Genomic DNA, 23,039 nt, shown 5'->3' with positions numbered 1-23,039 from the left:
AGTTGGGCAATTCAGGTTCCCTTCTGTTTTGGTAGGATTGGTAGGAGTACATATAAATTATTATTGACATCCTTAAGTCCTGATTGGTATGAAATATGGGTTTTTGTAATGCTGCAGAACAGACTGAGTACACTAAGGCTGGAATAGTGTAAACAAAGCCTAGGACTAGTCGAAAATGGGAAGTTCAGTACGTCACTTGATATTTCAGCACTGTTTTTTTTAATCAAAGTAGTGTGCCAAAACTCAGTCAAAAAGCCAAAACATCATGCATATTTTCTAGAACATGAAGTACCAGAAAATTTAAAATGCCAATATTTTTTGTTTAGTCATTAATGTCAAGTTGAAACTCAAAGCTATACTTGGAATAAAAGGCATTTTGTTTTCATGGAATATATGAGTCTCATAATACATTGCAATGATCAAAAAAGAAAAAAAAAAAAAAAGAGAAAGCCTAAAGACACTGCCTAAGCCAGGAAGAGAACAGGGACATGCACCATTTGAATAGGACCACTCAGAAGGAATCACAGCAATTCAGGTGAACAAAGGTTAACATCAAATTGATCTGAAATTTGTTGGTTTGGTATCTTGTAAAGTGAAATGCCATATTGGATTCCAAAAAGAAATTGTTGCTTCCTCCTCCCCTTCTCAAGGAGTCACCCAACAGCTCACCTCACAGCGGAGAGGCGGCATCACTGTGCAGCCTCATCCCAAACCACAGCTGCTGCCAGCTCCAGGCACAGCATCTTCCTCAAGAAGTGGCTGCTGTCTGGAGCACCTCCTTTACCCAGGGTGTGACTCTCAAACTGCTGTTGCCAAAGTTGTCATCTATCTCCAGGCACCAGCAAAATGGGTTTGGAATTTGCTTCATCTGATGCATATTGTGAGTCACACAGCAGCCTATGTTTCCTCATGTAAACTTTCAGAGGCAGGCTGATGCTTGTTAATTAGCACTAAGCCTTGTTTTTTGTCAACTTTGTTTTCAGTAGATGCTATTTTATCCTGCACCTTAAGATTTTTAATATTTTTCTTTTCCCCTGGAAGATTTGCTGTGCTTCTTTCCTGAGAAAAACCTGTATTTTACCTCCTGTGTGCAAACACTACTTGTTAGGATTGTGCAGGTCCATAACCAGGTTCATTCATCTCTAATGTGAGCCCTCTCTCTCATAAAGTAGAATTAGCTTTAGTGCTTTTTGCTGGTTGTGATCCCATTAAGTAATCTCAGATCATATCAGCCCACAGACTGAACATGTGTTGATTTCATAATAGAAATGAAGCACCTTGGCACTTAAGCTTTCCTCATGCAGCACTCCATCCCCAACGCGTAACAGTCAAAATTATGGTGATAACAAGGAAAGAATAAGATTCTTTTTAAGACCTACAACAGTAGATCATCAGTGATTTCCCTCCCCCTTGCAGGTAAAGGAACAAAGTCACTCAGTTGTGTTTGCTCTTGTAACAGTTGATTGACCTCGCTTAGTATTAATGTCAACAATTAATTGCAGGCAGGGCGAAGGGGAGGAGGGAGACACTAATTAAATCCTGCATGTTTCCCATAGTGATCACATTGGAAATCACCTTCAAGTTGGGTATATCCAGCCTCAAGTACAGTTAGGGTATGGGAATGCCTGGGAGCAACACAGTCCCACTGACCAGCACTGGTAACATCTGGGAGATGCTGTGGACCTATCCAAGGTCATTTGCTGTTCGGTAAAACAACTTCCCTTTGGAAAGAGGAATTAAGTTTTGGGTTCTTCCACACTCTGCAATACCTGCAGAATGAGGTCAGGAAACACACAGATGTCAAAGAACAGGATTTATGCACAAGTTGCAACCACTTCCAGAGCAGGTGGGCACAGGGAGTAGCAGCACCCCTCCCTGTTATAGGTGCAGAGGAATGGGAACAGGGATTAATATTCAGAAGATATTTGCTTATTTGCAATGCTGGTCTTGAACTCTGTTTCTTGAAAGGAAAAGTATTTAAAATTATTTAACTTGGCAAGGCTGGAAAGACTTCATTGCTTTGTTTTAAATCTCTCCAACACTTCCCCTTCCCTATTATTTATTCTGTGTATGCTTGGAAACATGTCAGCGTGGCTCCTAATTTTGCATGGAAGAAGTAGAACATGACACAAGTAGTACAGAATCTGAGATCTCCTTTTCCTTACTGGAGACAGCAGCAACTCTTATGTAGTGGTCCAGATCAGTGGAATTTAGGGGTCAAACTGCAGGTATCAGTGTCAGAGCATCCATTTTATCCTTCCTTGGGGTTGTCACCAAAGAGTTGCTGAGAATTTTTTTCATAAACCAGAGAAAGATATGTCAATATATTATTATTTCTATGCAGCACTCTAAAGGGAATAAAGTATAGCAGAAGATATTTCTTTAGCCTAAGTAGACCAGGCTAATCCTACTACACACTGCAGTGTTTCAGACATAAAATGCCACTACAGCATGGAGTGAAACCTGTTGCCCCAACACCATACCTCTTTCAGATCAACTCCCCTGGTCTTCTTGGAGTCTTGGCTTTCAACATTATACATAATTATACTGCAGTTATATCTAAAACTAGTAGGAGTTAAGTAGCAGCAAACTGAATAAAACATAATCTCTCTTTTTAAGTGTTCAGTAGTTTTCAGTGGTCAGGGGAAAGAAGTTGACAGAATATTCAAAGTGAGGCCACACCAGCGCAGAGCAGAGAGGGACAATCAGCTCCCCTGACGGGCTGGTTTTTGGAAGCCATAACTTTGCCCACAGAGGGGGCCTGAGCTACACTTGTATAGAGTCATGCTCACCTTCAACTTCTTGTAACAACAGAAAGACAAAGTGGATATCTATGGTACCAGAGAGCTCAGCCTTGCACTTGAGACCAGAGCTCCTCAACAGGTTTTGATTCTGTTTTTTCCTCTACTGGCAGAGAAACTCAGGAACATAAGGTTGGGCTCAAGTGCAACCTCTGCCTCTCTGGGCAGTTGGCTAGAAGTCAACTTTGCTCTGTGTAGCCAAACCTGAATTCCAGCACAGCTACCAGAAGCAAGTCAGATATATATCCTTGGTTAAATACATCATGGAGTAACTGTGATCAAGTCACTGTGTTGCAAATCACATCGTCACAGCCACAGCTTTGCAGTGTAGCAGACATGACCAAAAAAGAGTACCACCCGTATTTATCAAGACAACAGACCTTATTTAAATGCACACCCCCCCCAAATAGTATTTGTCTCTTCTTGCCCAAGTGCTAACTTCCCTGCAATATTATTAATATGCTTGTATGCTTGTATGCTTGTGAATCCATGCTAGAACTTCATGCAGCAATTACAGAAATATATCTGAAATGCTCCCTGTTTTTGAATGTGAAAGACAGAAACAAAATGGGTGAAGATATGATTTTTCACATTTGGGAATATTTATCGAATAGTTTATATATTCTGAATGAACCTTATGTAAGAGACAACATGTTCAAACAACCAAAAATAGGTCTAAAAAACTTAAGTGAGCAAATTCAAAATATTTCTTGGAGTTTTATTCTTTAACTCATTAAGGACTTTATGCATCTTGCTACTTCTAGTAGCTTTTATTCTTCTCTTCCTAGCAGTCCAGAAAACACCAATCTCTAAGGATTTAAGCAGAATTTTAAGGTAGTGTCACCCAAAACCAATGTAATTATTTCTATTTACTTTTTAAAAAACAAACAAACAAACAAACAAACCCCACTTACCACAAATCAGAAAATCCTACCAAAATACACCACAATTAAGGTAAATAAGCTCCCCAAGGACGCGTTTTGCACTTGGAAGAAGATATATATATATATATATATAATCTTCTACTTATTCTCTTATTATTGTATTTCTTGAGCAACTTAAGAAAGAGTAACAGACCTAAGAAAGTAAAAAATCATTGCAATTTCCAAACAGCTTTAAGAATCAGCCTCACCTAGAGCTTATCAAAGCAGACTACTCTCAAAGTGACAAATACATTAGCAGACCACACTCCTCATCTTCTCAGTTTCTATTTCTAGCCCCACTAGCAATGCTGGGAAGAGGAGGATTTATAGATATTCTCAGAAGATCTTGCATACTTTCAGATAAGTACTGTTCATACAGAATTGATCTGCAGGGTACCCAAAGTGAAAAAACCGTAATATGGGGCATTTATGTTCCCCTAGAGAACAGTAATTGTGTTGGTTACAAATTGGTCTGATGTAATGCCTAGACAGAAGAGTTACCAGTAGTTTTTGAAAGGGAAGAAAGAAAATTTTCTAATTTCTTATGGTAGTAGTAACACTTGCAGCAGAGCAAACATCAGCTTTTGCTTCAATAGTTTTTAAATAAAAAAATAAGAAGATGACATACTTCCAGAAATCACGGCCTTGTTCCTTGAAATATATCACCTAAACTAAAGTAAAGGGGTTTAACTGTAGGTACATGAGGTTCAAGACAGCCTGAGTTGCACATTAGTAGCTAGGAAGTCAACAATCTCATTAACATCATCTCCAAAAATACCTGAGATATTGCAAAGCCAGTGGTCATGGGCTAACCCTGTAAGGAGCTAATCCATATACTATCCAGCTACCAAAAGAAACAGGAAGAGGAAACAAAGGTTACAGTAAGATTTTAACACAAAACACTTGATCTTGGCAGAAATCAATTTCCAGGCCACTGTCCACAGAAATTTCCTGAGAATCCTTGGAACACGTGCTCTTTGAAGAAGGTTAAGAAAGTTCAATGTGTAGGAATACCTCAATTTATTAAAAACATCTTCCTCTTACATTATACTTCAATTTTCTTCAGAAATGTCTTCAATTTAGAATCACATTACAAACACTGGGAATAGAAGGGTGGTAAATTTGGGAAATGGAGCAACAACAGCTGTTCTGTGCTGAGTCTGGGCAGGGGGGAACTGCAAGGGAACCTTCCCAGCAAGGGCGTGCACTCAGAAGAGAGGTCCTGACACACCAAACCACCACGAGGAACAATGCTAAGCATTTTGTGGCTAGAAGTGAATCCATCACACAGCTGCAACTTCACATAAAGTGAAACAGGGAAATTTTCTTTCCTGAATTAGAATGTGATTGGCATATGTATGTGTACAGAGCTCCTATCCCTGTGAACAGCTCGGAGGCATTGCTGACAGCCAGAAATTCATCTCTGTGTACTGCAGATCTCCAGTAACTCAGGAGGTCCAGAGGGAAGAGTATTGACTTGAAGCCAAGAAAGCTGTCACTAACACAACTGTAGCCAATGCACTGAGAGGTGAACAGTGTCATACTTTATTTTGTTACCCCAGTGAAAAATTTGTAATCAAGTCCTTATGCACTTTCTTATTCAGTTGAAGAGGACTGATTGCCTGCCTTCATTTCTCACAATACAGTATCCCAACATGGCTCTGCTTTGCCTGCCTTCATGACATACCTTAAGTATTCATGACAATTTCTAAATGTTTTGGACATTCATTTGACATGTGCTGATGTTAATCTGGGGACAACATGTACAACAAAGGACACTTTCTGCTTTACAAAAAGCAATTATTTTAGTCCACTAAGGACATCAACTTGGACAATTCATTTTGTTCAGCCACAGCCATGTAACAGGGGAATTCCCTCAAACAGAGAATTGAGCAGAACAGGAATTAGAAATGCTTTACTATACATGGCCAGAAATATCTTAAAAACAAAAAAGAAAAATGTAAATATTTTGGATTACACTAACTTTACATTATTATTTATTTTATGTCCTTTTTTCAAATGCAATTTTGGACTTGACTCAAACTGTCCCTTAAGTAGTCTTGTAAACAGGTTCCTATGAAGCTTCCATTGTCACCCTTTGTTAAGTGTTTTCTTGCACAGTGTGAGTGCAATTTCTGTCAGCAAAACAGGTTTGTACATTCGCATTGCTGGGACTCCTGAGGAAGAATAATAACTATATTGCCTGGATTAAATCCCTAGTTCTAAAAGCACTACCATCAGATTAGGTCCTGAAGCTGGAAGGCAGCAAAATGTCTTGTCTTTGTTGCCTGGGCTGCAGATTGTCTGACCCAATTTCTTCATTCCCATTAATGCTCTTCAAATCCTCCTTGACACCTGGATGAGCCCTTTCACTTGCCACTCATGCAAACTATAATCTTATGCTATCCCTGTAAGTTCTCTCAGGCTTCTACTTTTTTCACTGTCCAAAGTAATATAAAAACATATGCAAAATCCACATGGATAACACGTGCACACACAGCTTGCCAAATTTAGATGGGCTTACAGGTTAAATCCTTCAGGTATAGATATAATGCTGTTTGTCTGAGTCATGACACCCAAGCCTGCAGGACATTTCCTATTGAACATGGACAAAATCATGACAGGTCAAACTTATGGTCTCAGTGATAACAACCAACAGCTCAACTGGAATGGTTGTGCTCAGATTTAGATTAAGCCTAACATAAAACAAAATTCTGAGGACTTTTGAAAATACCACAGCTCAGCAAGTCTTTCGCACACCTCAAGTCAGAAGGCCAAATTCATACCTTCCCTTGCAAGTAATCATAAAAGTCAAAATTATATGTTGTACCAGAAGGGTCTCCTGAAATTTGAGGACAATTTATTCTTAGGAGGAAAAAAAAATATAAAAAGAAAAAAAAAAGGGAGGAAAAAACCCACGATAAGGGCTCCTACAGAGCTGTGAGGTCAGATTTCTCTCATCCCCAGAAGGTGTACTGAAGTAGCACATTACATCAGTGCTCCTCCTTAGCCAAACCCCAGCTCCTCAGGGTTTGCTCTGCACACCACCTTCCTGCCCTGGCAGGGGAGAGGCAGCAAAGCCTGGAATCTGAGTGTGCCGTCTGGGCAGTCTTTATGCTCTTGAAAGAGGTGATATCATAATAACAAAATCCTGCTACGAATGTGTAACCTAATGACAGTGCCTGTTTCCATCAAAGCCTTTATATTTGTCAGGTTTAGCTTGTGTGAAAGATTACTGTATCTCTTTTATAACACAGCTGATAAAGCAAACAACCTTTAAACACGGCTCGTAAATGCTCCCTGTCAATAGTGCAGCTCTCAGCGCTGACAGCACGGGGGGGTAATTTCCCCTTCTCGCCTTCCTCCTCTATTGTGTATAACTGACATTAAGAATTTAGACATGTCAACCGAGGGGAAACAAGCAAGTTCAGAAAATTTGGAAATACAATCAAGTTTCAACTTTGCTACCTTACATTATCAACATTTTTTCTCCCAGTAAGTAACGTCTCTTTCTATTCCCACTCCTTTACTAGTTGTGAGATCACTGTCATTCACAAGTCAATCCTGGGAAGCATTGGCACAGATTTTTGGGCACCCTACTCAAAATACTGAATACCTGGGCTCTTTACTCAAAGTTCAGAGTGGCCAAGTTGCATGGACCTGATTTATACATCTCAAAAATCTTCCAAGAACAAAAGAATCTGACATTCCCATTCCCAGCTTTGCTGCAGCAAAAGTAGTGGGCTCCCTAGCTACTGAGGGGTGCAGTTTTGTGGCTTTCCAGCTTTCTTAAATACCTGCCCTCAGAATGATTTATTGATCTTCTTTAAGCTATGTGGCAGAACAATGATTAAAAACCCTAAAAATTGTTTCTTCTCTTTGTGCCTCCTGCTCTTTCCACTTTCTTTAGTTCCCATGCACATCGACCACCACACCAGTCACAAAGGATAAAGATAATTGAATATTATATTTCCATACTGAAGCATCCACACTTTGAGGAAACATTTCTACTAACTCAAAAGCAAGAGGCTATTTCACTAAACACTATTTCACTAGGGAAATAAGGATTACTTGGTGAAAAGTGTCCACAGGTGTACAAGTTACTGGAATAAAGGATCTTATCACCACCTGGCATGGAAAGCAAATGACACAAGCAAATGCACAAGTCTTCAATTTGTCAAAAGCATAGCTTTAAGCACATTTTTACTTGTACGTGGAGGAGTTCCTAACATATCAAGCACCTGAGGCTGACATCAGTACTCCCAGCCTCTTAACATTAGAGCCATTTCTTCACCTCTTTGCCAAGAAACTATTGGAGTCTTCTGGATGCTTCCCATACAAACAAGTGTCAGTTTTATCACCAATGAATGAATCAAGTGAGACAAATGGAGTAGCTCAACACAACCTACTTTGCCCAACAAAAAAATGGTTTTGACTATTCATTTGTATTTGTGATGCCTTGGCTGTCTCCAGGACACACACATTTGTAGATGTGCCCGCACAGAGGCACAGCCACACGTGCACAGCTGCAGGTTTTTAAGCTGCTTTTAGCACCTGGGACATACAAGACCTATTAGCAGGTTATTCATGCCAAGCTTTCTTTCCCCTAACCCAGCCAATACCCTGTTATCTCACCAGGATTATCTCCGCATTAAATGACAGAAGTTGCCCTCTGCAACATCTCCTGCTTTTGACACTTTGTGTTTCTTGAGCCTGCACTGGACAGAGTTTCGCTTTGTGACTATTCATGTTTATGTGTTTTACAAAAAAGATTACTTCCGTTACTGTCTCAATTTTCTATTACAAAACATAAATTAATGACAACACTCCTGCTAGCAACTAGTAATTTTGGGAGCTCATTTGGGCTGTACTGCTGGGGTACCCAAAGCTGTTTCCAAGATCTCTGCTTTATAGCGCTGGACAGGGTGCAATGAAGGAAGCATCTGCCACAGGAGCCAGAGCTCCTGCTTCACAGAACTGGGAATAATTCTCTGCCTATGTTCATTACTATAAAAGGAAGGGAACCACAGAGGTTTTTAGCAGAGCTAAGTCAATTTTTAACTAGCCAATGTACTGTTTCTTATTACTACAAAAGTCGGAAACAACGAACAAGAAATTTTTCACAGGGAAGAGAGCTGGTTCCAAATGGACAGTTTTTTAGGACCTGGATGTAATTTCCAGGTCCCTGTATTTCTTTGGGAAGCCATTTAATAACATTGTAATAGATGAAAGAGTAAGATCTCCAGGATGCAATTTAACTTTATTTGGCCATGGAAGTTAAAGGGGTTCTCTCTTTGCCACCAACACTAACAAGTTCAAGCAACCTGTATTAAAGTCAATATAGAATTTCACAGAGATTAATATCCCATCCCAAGTGGCTCACCAGTATTTCAGCAGCTGTGAGGACCCCTATAGAGAATGTACACATTATAGAGACATAACAGATCTCCATAGTTTTCCAAAAACTATATATAAATATGTCTGCTCAGGCCCTTGCAAAGGAGAAAACCTTATCAGCTATAATTGGTATGAAAAGTGATAATGTTTTGGTCTCAGATGGATTCTGGTTACACATTATCAAATATTTAAAACAAAAGCCTGTGGGCTCTTGCACAAAAGTACTGCAAGGAAGAAAGGATGTCAGTCTTTTCTGTTAAGTTTGTGTATAAACATACATTTGGGTGAGGTATTATTTAATATACTAAAAAGATGCATCTGAGCACTTGTAGGTATTAAAATAGGATTAAAAGAGAAAAAATGAGAAATTCTAGCTCAATTAAGTTCAGTGTCATTAATTTCAGATGCTGGGGTCATGTTACATCTGGGATCAACGAAGACAAAAAAACTCCAAAACACTCGGGGAAAAAAGAGGAGAGGGAAAAAAAGAAAAAGCAAATCTACCATTTAGGATGGGACCTCACAGACAAAATTTAAATACATGTAAGTAGAAAGACACTAAACAAACGGCAGTAGCTGGCATATCATAGACAAAATTCATGGGATGTGTTACCAAGGAGATAATGTTAATAGGGAAGAAACAAGAGAGTAGGAGTGGAAATAAATAACTATTCTTTATGCCTGTCGAGTCACTTGTGTTTCATGTATATGGAAGGATAAATAATCTATTTAAAAAAAGAAGTGAAAAGCATAGCTCTAATTTAAATATAGTTACTGCAGAGCTAAAGCTTTAGCTCAGCGTAAGGGTTTGTCAAAGAAATCAGCTCAGGCAGGAGGGTTTTGTTTTGTTGAGGTTTTTATTCACCCCAAATACCTTTTATTCATGAGAAGATAAGTACTAATGGTTTAACAAAAAGCAATTTTCGGCAAAAATAATGGATGCCTCAAGCTCCAAGTACTTCCTCCCCTCCCCACAGAGTGACAGCTATAGTATTAGCATGCTCAGAGTGAGGATTTTCCAAACAATCAGCAGCTTTAGGTATACTCCCAGCATAAGAAAGCCCTCATGCTGCAGCAATGAAACCCTAATATTTCTCAGTGCTCATGACTAATTATTAAATTACTGTATTTATTGAAAGACAGACAAAACAAAATGCCCTGTTGAAAGCTGACTGTTTGGAGATATTTCGGCTTCAAATGAATATACTGATTCTTTGGTACCAAAATTAACAGGAACTATTTAAAGGGAATTTCTCATCCAACAGGTGGTGCTAGCAAGTTCTCCAGTTATCTAAATAGCTGATATAAATATTTCTCAAAAAAAAAAAAAAAGACAGAAAAAAAATCAAAATAAAACCCGCTGATCAGAACCAAACTCAATATGCCGTCAATAGCAGGCTTCTAGACTAAACTTATATTTACTGTTTTAGAATTGTTGCTTTCCTTTGATTTAAAAATTTCTCCAATGTTTCCATCAAAAACACATATAACAACACCAGCTTGTGTGTGGCTGCATGCCAGTGACCGACTATTCTACTTTCAAGTTTCTGCTGCTGTTTCATAAGCCCATCATTCCTTACAGTGAAAGGGAATTTAATACTCTTACAAAATTTCATCTCTAGCGTGCTAAAACGATATTGTATTCTCTCTTTCAAAGCACCAGATTTTTTTCCTAATCTTTCAATTGTAGCATATTGTTGAAACAAGAGCTGGCTTCTCGAGGAATGCATGAAGCACAAAAGCTGGTATCCAAATCACTTATTTTTAGATGTTTCCTCATTATATTCATCTTTCCTCCAAGAAATCAAAGGTACACATTTATTCAGGTAGCAGGCCAAGACTGTGCTACATCTTCATGTAAACTGTGTACCACAAGTGGAAAAACTAACTCTGGCTTGCATGAAATAAGAAGAGTAAAACAATTAGAGATAATAGAAGATAGAGGTAGAACTAGTCTGTGGAAAAACCCTCTGCGAACGGTTGGATTAAAACAAACAACCAACCCCAAACCTCAAGACCTTGAGGGTTGAAAGAATAATAATAAGAAAAAATTGACGATGTCATAATACCAGTGTCCAGAATAGAATATTTCAGCTTGTTGTTAAATTTCAAAAAAGCATTTAATCTAAAAAAAAATTAAGCCTACAATACATATAATGCAATATTTTAGAATTAAAAAAAAAAAAAAATCAATTTAGAGGAAGTCCAAAAAAGTGGGGTTTTTTTCACCTATCCAAAAACGTGTATGTTTTCTTTTTCACCTAGTGATTGTTAACCATACATAAAGCAACATTCTTCATATTTTTGCTTGTTTTCATCTTTTTTTTTCAACATCAGTTTGACACTGAGTACAGTTTAACAGAAGTCAGTGAAGATATTTCTCTGTGTGAGTAAAATATAGCCTTCAATCTCTAAATTTATATGCTAAATTGTCACTTCCTAGATTTTAATTATAAAACATGGAAAAGTCCTGAATTTTTTTTAGGTACTAAGTAAATGAATAACACAAAAGCAAGCACAATGCATCACACAAAGTACTTTGATAATTTATTTACAAATGCCATTTATAGTGTTATTTATTTATGGTAATATTTCTTACAGTAATAGTAAGTGTCCTTGGGTATATTTTTATTACTTAAGACTTCTTTGCTTTTAAAAAACCTCACTGCAGCACTCTGCTATTATATTTTTGCTTAGAGTGGCAAGGAAACCATAATTTTTCTGGGGCCAAATTAGCAAAAATTGTATTACTAAGGTTTCTTGCATTTTTTAAGAGCACTCTGGCTTCCTACACTGTTCTAGATTCAACTGTTTCTGAGTATCCTTGAATCATTGGCATCACAACACATTCCGAGAAACAGGGAAGGAGTAAGAAAAAAAAAAATTACAAACCCAGTTTTTCACTCATTGCTGAAGTCCTCCCCACATGAATTCAGAGAGAAAGAGTATGTGTAACAACACTTAAAGACAACATGTGAAGCTTATTGCACCCAGCCAAAAGAGTGATTTAGAAGAGAGGAATGCATTTCCTGAAGATAGAATGGTTGACATCCCAAATCTTACAAAAGAAGCACAATTCACAACCATAAATAACTCGAATGCTGCAGTATTCAAGCTACTGTTCATGAAGCTTAACACCAATATCCTGCTCACTTAGCTCCTCATCCTTGGGCTCTTCCCATTCACCTGACCAGGGACCAGCTCTGCTGCAAACCAGTCATGACTCCCCTACAGGTTTGGCCTTCACCCCGACCTGAGTCACCACAGAGCTGCACAAGAGCTGTGGCAGAAACATATAACCAAAGGCAAGAAAAGCACAAGCCTACCTCTTTGGTGAAGTTCACAAATGATAATTGAACCAGAGTTTTGCTTTTATCTGTCCATTATCTTCAAAGAAAACAAAAGCTCTGCAATATTCAACCTCTCTGTAGCCACAATATCATGAACTTTTTTCCTGTTCAGCATTTCCTCAAGTTTGCAGCATACTGTGATCTTAAATACACTACTCCAGAAAAACACTGTCTTGATCTCTGCTACACTCTCCAGCTGTTGTGTACCTACATGTTAACTTCTGGGTCCTTCTGGGAAATGGTAACAATTCTCCAGCACCTTGGGAAGCAAAGGAACTGCTTTCCTCATAGCCCTTAATAGTTCACACAGGGATCATTGTTCATATGAGAATTTGACGTAGCCTATAAATACAGGAAGTATGACCCCACAACATTATGCAATCAAGTTGTGTGCTGGTGAAAATGCTGCAAAGTTACCAAACTGAAACAGCTTCCTTAAATGTTCCAAATAATTTTCTTTGGAATCGGAAAGATAAGAGTACATTTTTATTTTTTTTTTAATAAAAAATTTTCCACCCCTACTTGTCTCAAGTAGTAGGACAATGGATCTGACACCTGCCAAGGTAAGTTCAGCATATACTGCTCCCAGTTTGTTCCATACTTCATTCTTTGCACAGCTGTAATGGCTCTACCTCACTTGTGCTGTGTGGGCTGTGCTTCTTCATCGCCTGAAACTGTCCCAGCAGCACTTTTCAAACCAAAGCCCTGAAAACAGGATTTGTACTGCTGAAGAAAAAAGGTCCAGGAGCTATAGTGCTAGCCAGGAATCAGGGACAACATACACATCTGTCTACTACACCAGAGCCTTCCTGTGCACCTCTGCTCATTTGCTTTCTCTGCTGTCTGCAAAATGAACAGTAGAATCATCCAAAGCTGAGAATATTCTTCACACAAAACATCAACAGCAAAAGTTGTTACCAAAGTAAAGAAGGCATTTTGCTCTTTCACTTTTCTTCTGAGTTATTGGTAACAACAGTATTCCCTAGCCCATTCTTCCTGAGATTATCAGGGTAGACAGTACTATTCTTCTTTAGGGTTGTGTGGTAAAGATAAAAATTATCAAAATGTTTAGAATTTTGGATACCACTCTTAACATGGACCCTATGAATAACCTTGCACTTGGAAGAGCAAGACAAAAAGAATGTTTTCAGTTACCTATGGGTTAATTCAATTCAGGAATTAAGAATTCTGAATTCCATAGACTTCTCTGTAAAACAATTTTAATACTATGTTGCATAGAGCCCAATCAGCAAACTTACAGTAACTGGTAATGAATTAAACCTGCAGTTTCATACCGCAATTAAAATGCATCTAATAGAGACACTCACATGGCATTACCTTAAATCTGTAACACAGAGGTAGCCATGCAAGTGACTTAGTGAGACACATTAGGTAGCCATGATCTCAAATGTGCCAGTCACAAAGTTTAAAAGCTCAAAAGACTTCTTTATATGAACAGAGATCCACATAATGATGGTCCTGCAGCCAGCCCACCATGTATCACCCCCTTGCCCTCCATATGCACAAGCTGTACTCGTCTCACAGCCTCTTTATTACTCAGGAAGCTTCTGTCTGCCAGGCACAACTCCATCCATTGTGGTGTTGCTTCACAGGGCAGACACATTTGGTATATAATTATTCAAAGGTGCCGAATTTCAATAAACCATATTTTTCAGATGGGCGCACTTAGTTAGACAGAAACCCTTTTAGCTTGACTGGCAAGTTGACAATTTGGCCTCCCATCATTTTAACAAGTTACATAGCTTTTGAAAAGAGTTTAATTAAAATTGGCTATACTACATACACTGCCCCGCAGTTTATAGTATAATTTTAAGGTCAGATGTAGCTATTAGTACTACCTTTTGACAGTCACAGTTCTTTCAACCAACTGTACTAAATATCACTCAACAAAGGCTGTGAGAGGCACTAGATAGCAGCAAATCAAGCCTTGTGTTCATTAGTATGTACAATATCTTCTCCCCCACCCATTCACTGCATACAAGCAGCTGTGCTGTCAGCATTCACTGTGCAGCCCATGCAAAGAAACACTTGTAAATGGAACATAACACAGGAAAAAAATATAGGCTTTCCATAAAATATATATACACCAGAAACACATATAAGAGAGAACAACCAAAGGCTCCTAACAGGCAAAGCATCAGCAATCCCGATAGGAGAAATAAAAGTAGCAGAAAACAAACTAGCCCAGGGGTTACCAGTCAGATTCTGTACTCACAGGGGTGCTCACACAGAGGAGGCAGAAACGGCTGAGATCTGCTGCTAAGCTCATCCTAGTGAAGAAATGGAACCCAATCCTTAAGTCCCACACTGCCCCGGGGAGGATTGGCTCTTTCACACCTCTGATGGGAATGAGGAGCACCTGGGCAGCCCTCTGAGACTCAGCACAATAGTCTGGGTTCCCCCGCCCCAGCCTCGGGGGAGCCTCTCAGAGGTGATTTGCTTAAGGAGAGCAACCTGTGCTGGCCAAATTAGCACAAACTCCTGTGTTCTTTTCAAATGAGCAACCAGTAAGGTTTAGCAGGGAACACACCCCTCTGAAGGTCACCCCAGTGATCTTCCATGATTTCTAGAAGGAGAGAAATGAAGACAGAAGTTTCTTCTCTCTGCATTTCAGTTCTTTTGCTACTTTCCTTACTGTGCCATGGAGTGCAGTGAGTGGACTTGCATTTGTGTATTTTACTGGACATCAAAGTTAGTGATGTGCTTGTAGAAACATTGTAAAACAAATATAACCTCAAAGCCTTTAGTAACAGGCATTTCTTAACACATAGGAACACAAGAAAAAGTATACATAGAGGAGAGAGCACAGAGTTGGGCAAAAATTTAGCACAGCTTTGGTAGCAAAGACAGAACAAAAGGAAAAGGGGAATTTCCCAGGCTCCCATAAGAGGTCACAAAAAGACTAGATCAAACAAAGCCAGTATGGTGATATTACACAGTTCTTGTTACCTTCCCTGGGAGAGCTGAGGTCAGATCTGTCCCTGCAATCTCTCAATCAGTGTTTTGTTCCTCTTTGTGACAACCAGAGGGGACATAAAACACTCAGGCCGTAACTGGCCATGGTGGACAGGCTCCATGAAGCTTCAGTAATGTCAATAGTGGTTTTTAAGTAGCCAGCTACATGGCAGGCAAACCCAAAGGTGCACTACTCCACTCGGCTGGAGGGAGGAAGAAAGCTGCCAGAAAAGATCAATGAGGAATTAATTGTTTCCTGTTGGGGATGTTTACATTTAAAGCACTCTGACCATAATGGAAGTGACTTAAATTAAGACTGACATACACTTTGGGAAGCAGCAATTCCTCACACCAGAGCCTCACCCTGAGCCTCTCTGTGTTGAAGACCACATGAGCTGCAAATTTTCAGATCATGTGAAAATTTGCAGCTCCAAGGTGTTCAGAGCTGGGCTTTCAATTTGAAGCAGCTCTTTAGAATATATGTTGGGAAAAGATGGTACACCATTATGTGAAATGATTGACATATAAAGGATAAGGAAGACTTTCTAGCAGCTTCATCTTCCACAAAAGGAATCTTGTGTGTGCTCATGAAGGTGTGTCTTCTGTACGCTGGTGTGTGTATAAATGCAGGGTGACTGTGGGTATATGCAAGCAGGCAAGTAAAAGATGAACAAAATATTATTACTAGAGAAAACAATTTACAGATGTTTGTCAATAACATAGATCATTGTCAAAGAACACAACGTAATACTACAAATGAAAAGCAAGTAGCAGTGTAAAAAGCACTAGACATGGAGGAATGATGAGAGCAATTAAACAAGAGCAGCAATGGATCTCTTCCATATCCTATTGCATCTCTAAGATCTTTAACCCTTCTAGATAAACCACCTGATCAATGAAAAAGTTCACTGTCATTGGAGGAACCACAGACTCATCAATACGTGCAATATAATTAGAGCTAAATTTCAGGTTACATATCAAAAGCTATCAGGCCACAAACTGCAAATGCTCAGTACTGACACTACTGGAAAAAGCAACTGCTAGGATTGCAACATGTTACATTCATACCTTCATGAAATCTACCCTCAACCTTCAGGACAGAGAAACAACACATAAGATGAAATAAATCAGTAAGCTGAGGATACAAATACATCCCCTCATGAACTCAAATCCTGAATTCAAAATGACTGATCATGGAAGGAGATACACACGCTGGGTAAGGCTTTTTTGATATTCTGACAGCAAACGTCCATCTGAGTCAGTCAACTAAAAATACAGCTTAAAAAATGGAAGAGGTGTGACTTACTGACAAGTCTTCTCACCCACTCTTTTATAGACTCAGAATATGATAGATAGAAAATGGAAAAACATTTGGGTAAATTGTAATTAGGACTCCGCACACAAATTAGTAATAGAACAGCGAGGGAGCTCCTGCAAGGCAACAGCTCAGGTCTCAGCTGGGAAACACAATGAGGGGGGAGAGGATGAGCCAGAAGAGGCCCCACAGCAGGAGAGGACAGAAGGAGACTCCCTGGATCCTGTTTCACCTCCAGTGCCAAATGTCCTGCTACAGCGCTGATCTGAACAGAAAAGAGATCTGTTAAGAATGCCAGGAATACAGAAGTGAAGCCTGAAGGACTAGATCTACTCAGATTCTCACACAATTATTTTAATTATTTTTCCTTTCTTTCCTTTTTTTTTTTTTTTGGACAACTTTCAAGACAGCTTTTTCAAAGCCACCTGTTCTGGGACTCCAAATGTTTTAGACAACTTGAAAAATCTCCATCTTGCTGTCTGCTTTGTTTGCTTTAGCAGGCACTTCAATTGTCTCACTCAAGAACAGGACTAATAATTTCGTTTGCTCAAAGTGACTAAAAAGCTGGCATCCACTCTCAGGTGTTCCTGCTCAACTTGAACATTTAGAAAGCTGTAAAACCAAAGAGGACTCTGTTTCTAAACTATCCTGAAGGATGATGTTCTCATTCCAAATACCTAAATTAAATCTGATCTTTACATAACATATACAAGCACCAAAAGAATTTCTTGTCTGTGGATTGAAGAGGTTCCCAATTGGTCCCAATTTTCTTAAGTATTTAGGGAGGCAGAGAAATAACCTATTTGGAAAAGAATACAGTCCTGGTTCCCAAATTCTAGTTTTGCAAATGAATTTAGTTCACTGAGGGTGGAATTAGGTCACTGTGATGGTGAAAACTGTTCAATGACAGCTCATGCAAGAGAACTGGAAAATTAGAATTATATGCACAGAATCTCTGCCCACATTGCACTAAAGCAGCAAAAAACAAATGTACAGAACATACTTTGCGCTAGCAGGAATCAGGACAGCAAACCAGACACGACAAATTTAAAGCAGTAGTGAAATGCATACAAGAGCAAAGAAATACCAGGAAATTTGACAAATATATAATCATGAACACTGTGGCATGCAACAAAATTTAAAATGGTTTATATGCTTTAGAAAGGGAACCACCTTATTTGCACCCATTGATGTTTTAACGTGAAGGCTGTGCACATCTGCATCTGAGCTGGTTGGTGTTGGGATCAGCTGGAAGCTGTCACATATTCTCCTTAAATCTGTCTCCTTGTGTCCAAATAAGGCTGTTTGGTATTCCCATCTGTCCGTGCACCAGGTGAGTTTGGCTTTTTTAAAGAGGACCACAGGACATATTTTATGAGTAACACCAGTGGTGCTGTGGCATGACAACAACAGCTGGAAAACATGGAGTTACTTGAGACATCAACAGTGAGCTTTCCACAATTGTTAATGTACATGGCAGGCAAATGCATGGCTCAGGAAACACATGCTCAGTGTTTCCCCCCTTGAATATCAAGTGGGTTCACCCCTAAAACAAATCTTGAATGCATTTCTGGTGTTTGGTCAGCATGTTTAATTTTGGGCCAGAACTAATAGGCAACTCTTCAAATGCAGAGGCAAATGCATTTGAGGGAATTGCAGAATGACAGAATTAATTAGGTTGGAAAAGACCTCTGGGATCATCAAGTCCAACCTTTGACTGATCACTGCCTTGTCAATGAGACCATGGCACTAAGGACAACATCCAGTCCTTTCTTGAACACCTCCAGGGATGGTGACTCCCTGGGCAGTCCATTCCAATGATTAACAACCCTTTCAGTGAAGACATTCTTCCTGATGTCCAGCCTGAAGCTCTCCTGGCACAGCTTGAGGACATGTCCTCTTGTCCTATTGCCAGCTGACCTCCACCTTGCTACGACCTCCTTTTACGTAGTTGTAGGGAGTGAATTAGCACTTTCCATCAGCTTTCACTTTTTAGTGGAAAAGCTTTAGATCTGTCCCAGTAAACAGAGTTGAAGAGCTGAATAAATGGGAGAACTTATATAATCATAGAATCAACCAGGCTGGAAAAGACCTCCGAGATCATCAAGTCCAACCTTTAATACACAATAATATAAACCCTTAATATACAATAAAAATAATATTGGCAAATATCTGAGGAAAGAAAAAAGCCTCAAGAGTAGCTACTCATTGAACTATCCACAAAAATCAATAAAATAACAGCAACTGTATTCTTCAGAAATTGCACCTACCTGCCAAGGCACAGTGGTCAAAGGAATTTGAATTATATTTATAGTCTTCTAATAGGTGTTCTAGTCTGTGTTGCAAGATTTCATACCAGTAAATGTGGTTCCTCTTGCATTTATTTTTTCATACCTATCCACTCAGAATGACAAACAAGAACCACCTCTCAGGCACTGCAGCACATAAAACATGCTGAAGGTTAAGGCTTTAATAACTGAATATTTTCAGCAATTGTCTGAAGATATTAAAAATTATTTGAAATTTTTAAACTTTTTAATTTTTTACACCATCCATTGGAAAGAAAACTCTTTGAGTTTGATTTAATATTACTGTGAAATCTTGCAGCCTGTGATATTGCTTCTTAGATGTGTTTCTGCTGTTTCATGTCAAGTCACATGTGACATGCTTTAGGGATTACATCTCCTATGATGGATGCTCAGTGTACAGCCAGAAAACAGGCTGTGAGTCTGTTGTAGACCAAAGCTAATCCCTACAAGAGGAGAGAGGCAGCAGGTACCTCAGCTACTTCTGTTGTGAGTCATTAAAGCAGCTCAGAAAATTAACAGCAAAAAGAATATGTTCCTATTCAGTCCAACACCATGAAAAACTTTGTTTCGGCTTAATCAGACTCAAAATTAAACACTTTGCTTGCTTTATCTTCCAAGAAAAAGAAAATACTGGTAACATTTTTTTTTTTTTAAGGAAAATGTAAGTTTTTCAAAAGACAAGTTTTTTGAGTCTTTTTTCTAGATAATGTTGTAATAAATAATAATAGAAACCAAAGAAATCCTCTTTCATTTGCAAACTTCTTGAAACTCTTGCAAAACCTAATCCTCTCAAGACATATCCTGTTCCTAAACTATAAAAACAAATCACTTGTGTAATTCTCTCTGACAAATAGATTTTCTGAATTGGAAGCTGTAAGGGCAAGCATAATCAAAATTTTAGTTATATATCTCAATTTTCTAAGGTGGATCAAACATATTGTGTGTGCTGTCAGAAAGTTTCAGAGGTATGTCTTATCATATAACATCCCAGCAACCTTAATATGTGTTCTCAAACCATGATCTGAGAACCAAATTTAAAATACAGGGATGTGTGAGATGCCCATTGCTATATTAATACATGAGTATTAAAACAACTCTCCGTGATGAAATATTGCTGCTGAGACATCATAATACAAAACAAAACAGAAAGATGTCATGTATAGAAACAGAACTTAGCAACAAAAACTAAGTGGAAAAAACAGTCAAGAGATTTTGCAGAGGGCATGTTACCAAAAGCCTTTTTAACTGCTGTGGTAATAGTTGTAATAAATAGCCAAGCTCTCCTTAAAGCTGCAGAAGGGACAGACATCCCAGGAGCCCTTTGATTTGTCATTCCTTATGTATCCCACTGTGAAAATGTCCATCTAATATTTGGCTTCATGCCGCTCACCCCAAAACAAAAACCAAACAAAATAATATATTTTCTTATATATTTCTGGGTTACATCTGCCTTTTAGTTATGCACCCACAATTGCTAGTATCATAGGGGAAAAGCCTGCTATTCTTTCAGAATTCCTCTGAAAGATGGTCCTCAGAGCCATGAGAACATTTATGGGTGATTAAAGTATGCTTAGAGAATTGTTTTTCTTGGTTTAAGTTCAACTTGGATTCCATCTCAGTTCCCATTCTGAAGAAAGGACATTACAGCCCGACCACTTCAACCGAAGAAAACCCCAAATAAAGCCTGTTAGGAGTGGTTGTCTCTTTGGTTCAGACATTCTGACTTCAGTGTACTCTCAAAAACAAGTTGTGCCAGACACTCTGGGTATAAACATTTCAAAATCAATCAAATCATGGTTTATGATAGGAGTTAGAACAATATTTAGGTAACAGCATTATGGCCAGATTAAAGGTTGACTGTGCATCTGATTTTATATTGAGCAGGTGCCTCAGCTATTCTCACTTTTAGTGCTGAGGTAATAGGATCTCTTTGCTAATTAAATGCTAATATGCAACAAAGGAGAAGCACTGGAAAATAAGTCCATTTTGGGGCTTCATATAAACAGCTCTTTTCAAATACAATTAAACTGTGAGAAACCTAAAGCCTCAGCTAACGAGAGAGGTGATAAGCCAAAAAGCACACTCCAGACCCACTGTAACCTGAATGCTGGTAAATCTGATTAGCCTAATGTCCAGATGCAGACCTTCAAGACAGTTCTGTATTTTTTTATAAACTGAGTTCTTCCCACTTCAAAGGAAGACCCTAGTGGTACAGGTCCTAGTGCAGCCTGCCCAGGGAAATCAGCATAAGCCTGGAAGCAGGAAGAGGATTTGAGAATGTAGCTCCATTATCAAGTCCCATCCCCTTGCTAGCCACATATTTTTATTTCTCTGACTCAATTTCTCTATTTACACTGTAGAACTTAAAATATTTCTAATATTTTTTTGCTTATTTCATAGAAATATGTCAGTGATGTAACCTGAGTGTTAAATGTTGTTAGTACAGAACTAAATAAACATTTGGTAAAATGTGGTATTGCTAATTTATATTACTAGTACAGTAACATCCAGAGTTATGACCTGAATTCAGATTCACGAGGAAAGGCACTTCATAACACCACAGAATAAGTTTCTTTATAAAGAATCAGCTCACAAAAATATGAAAAAAAAATGGATACAAAACCAAAAGGGAATCACAGAATTGTTTAGTTTAGAAAAGACCTTTAAGATCAAGTCCAACTGTTACCCCAGCACTGCCAAGCCCACCACTAAACCATGTCCCAGAGTGCCACATCTACAGGTCTTTTAAATACCTCCAGGCACAGTGACTCAATCACTCTCCTGGGCAGTCTGTTCCAGGGCTTGATAACCCTTTTAGTGAAAAATTTTTCTCCTGATATCCAAACTAAACCATCCCTGGTGCAACCAAAGGCCATTTCCACTTGTCCTATCTACCTGTCCTATCACTTATCACTTGGGAGAACAGGCAAGCCCAACCTGGCTGCAACCTCCTTTCAGGGAATTGTGAAGAGCAATAAGGTCCCCCCTGAGCCTCCTTTTCTTCAGGCTAAACAACCCCAGCTCCCTCAGCCACTCCTCATCGCATTTGTGCTCCAGACCCTTCACCAGCTCTGTTGCCCTTCTCTGGACACGCTTCACACACCTCAATGACTTTCTTGTCTTGAGGGACCCAAAACTGACCACAGGATTCGAGGTATGGCCTCATCAGTGTCGAGTACAGGGGGACAATCCCTGCCCTGATCCTGCTGGCCACATGTTTCTTATAAAAGCCAGAAAGACACCTGGCCACCTGGGCACAATGATGGCTCATGTTCAGCCAGCATTGACCAGCACCCTCAGGTCCTTTTCTGCTGGGCAGCTTTCCAGGCACTCTGCCCCCAGCCTGTAGCAGTGCAGGGGGTTGTTGTGATCCAAGGGTAGCACCTGGCACTTCACCTTGTTGTACCTCATACCACTGGCCTCAGCAGTCCAGATCTCTCTGCAGAGCCTTCCTAGCCCCATCAGATCAACACTCCCACCCAACCTGGTGTTGCAAACTGACTGAAGGTGCACTTGATCCTCTCATCCAGGTCATCAGTAAAGACACTAAACAGGATTAGCCCCGACACTGAGCCCTGGGGAACAAACATCACGTGTGATGTGTGACTGGACACCAATGGGATTTGACTCCACCCCCCACCATGGGCCAACCACCCAGCCAGGTTTTTACCCAGTAAAGAGAATCCTGTGCAAGACATGAGCAGCCAGTTTCTCCAGGAGAATGTGGTGGGAAGATGGGATAAGTGAAGGCTCACCATGGCTGCGAGGAGACTTTATCGTCACACTCATTTGGGTAAATACAAAAGAAGAGGAGACATATTTTTAAGATGTGCACTTAAGTAATGAGAATAATACATCACATCTGCTTCATCTGAGACTGTTCAGATATTTAAAGATGATAAATTGAGCCATCACACCTTTGAGACATAAGAGATCATTATTGGCTTTAGAATCATTAATGTACATAA

The 23,039-nt window shown here is 39.3% G+C and overlaps 1 protein-coding gene and 1 long non-coding RNA gene across 14 annotated transcripts in view; both read right to left on the bottom strand.

Moving 5' to 3' along the window:
* CACNA1C (calcium voltage-gated channel subunit alpha1 C) overlaps window positions 1-23,039 on the bottom strand; it is a 433,056-nt gene that overhangs the window by 294,009 nt on the left and 116,008 nt on the right. The window lies entirely within an intron of this gene.
* Window positions 1,795-21,435, bottom strand: LOC116786881. The gene is made up of 3 exons (XR_004357102.1): window positions 21,425-21,435; window positions 15,647-15,650; window positions 1,795-1,871 (listed from the first exon to the last, which is right to left on the bottom strand). It is a non-coding gene; the product is annotated as an uncharacterized LOC116786881 (long non-coding RNA).

The sequence above is a fragment of the Chiroxiphia lanceolata genome, chromosome 5 (genome assembly GCF_009829145.1).
Source record: "Chiroxiphia lanceolata isolate bChiLan1 chromosome 5, bChiLan1.pri, whole genome shotgun sequence".
Lineage (NCBI taxonomy): Eukaryota > Metazoa > Chordata > Aves > Passeriformes > Pipridae > Chiroxiphia > Chiroxiphia lanceolata.
This window is presented reverse-complemented; position numbering and strand designations above follow the sequence as displayed.